The 1,329-nt window shown below is 27.0% G+C and overlaps 1 long non-coding RNA gene across 1 annotated transcript; it reads right to left on the reverse strand.

Moving 5' to 3' along the window:
- Positions 1 to 347: 347 nt before the first annotated feature.
- LOC106692265 (uncharacterized) lies at positions 348 to 1,323 on the reverse strand. Its single transcript, XR_010844550.1, has 3 exons — positions 1,112 to 1,323; positions 573 to 760; positions 348 to 468 (listed from the first exon to the last, which is right to left on the reverse strand). It is a non-coding gene; the product is annotated as an uncharacterized lncRNA (long non-coding RNA).
- Between the last annotated feature and the right edge of the window lie 6 nt (positions 1,324 to 1,329).

Below are 1,329 nucleotides of genomic sequence, written 5' to 3' on the forward strand. Positions count from 1 at the left end.
AATTGTTATACTTATGCTTAATAGAAATGTTTTAACTTGTAATAACACTACATCTAATCCTTCATAGTAAAAATATAATTAATAATAACGATTGTAATAATAATAAAATATAATTAATAATAACGATTGTTACATATTTTGGATTCTCCTTTTGATATATCCGATATAATTAAGTTAGATATGCTTTTCATTTAGTTAAAAAAAATTAAAAAGATAAATGTGTAAGGCACTACACAAAGTTGTGAGTTGATGTATTTAATTGTATTCTTTTTTTTTTTAAACGAGATTAGAACAACATTTAATTGTTATTTACTACTAGAAACAATAAATAATAAATAATTACTTTTCAGTAGATCTGAAAAACTAATTTCTTCAACTAAAAATTGTAGTTGCCCTTTTAAACTTCAGGTACTTAATTGAAGTGAAAACATTTAGTTGTTAGTAGTCAAATAAAATTTTTCCCCAACCCTGCCAAAGAGACAATTTAAGTGTTGCAGAAACCAAATGTATTATAGATATTGTATCAGTTAAAAAAAAAAATTAATGGGAATGAGTAACAGAAAAATACTTACAAACTCATGCAATTCAGGTGTTTCACAATTCATAATGCATCCACTGGCAGTAATTCAGTGGCATACTCTAACTATAAACAACACAGCTGAATTTGTTCGGTGAATTATTAGAACTGTAAAAGGTCTATCACATTTAAATGTAGGTGTTGGATTCGGGTTGAACAAAGGCCGAACTAGATAAATTGCAGCTGCAACAAAAATTAATCTAGAAATATAAAAATAAAAATGATAACAGCGCAAAGAAATGAACAGCCAATGCTTAAAATAAACATGGATTAGTATAATAAAAAGTTACAAAATTCCGAGAAATGAAATCATACACCAATAAAGGAAAAAAATATGAAATATTTATATATTGGTACCGATCCTGAGAAAGTTAGGCGTATGTTATTCATTCTATACTTATTCTAACACTAAACTGCTACCATTGTTAGAATTAAGGAATGATTTGAAACCAAATGACATAATAGATATAGATATTCAGTCAGTTAAAATAATAATAATAATAACTGAAACAAAATAAAAAGAATTATACCTACTGACTGATTTAATTGAGTGGATTCACTACTCTACCCATAAACAATACAGGTGAATTTTGTCGGCGAATTATTAGAAAAGTAAAAGGTCTATCACATTTAAATGAAGGCGTTGGATTCGGGTTGAATGAAGCACCAAGCATGAAAACAACAGCTGCAACAAAAAATATAAAAATAAAAACCATAACAGCACAAAGAAATAAACAACCAATGCTTCAAAC

The sequence above is a fragment of the Halyomorpha halys genome, unplaced genomic scaffold (genome assembly GCF_000696795.3).
Source record: "Halyomorpha halys isolate HHAL.00 unplaced genomic scaffold, Hhal_1.1 Scaffold10935.1, whole genome shotgun sequence".
Taxonomy (NCBI): Eukaryota; Metazoa; Arthropoda; class Insecta; order Hemiptera; family Pentatomidae; genus Halyomorpha; species Halyomorpha halys.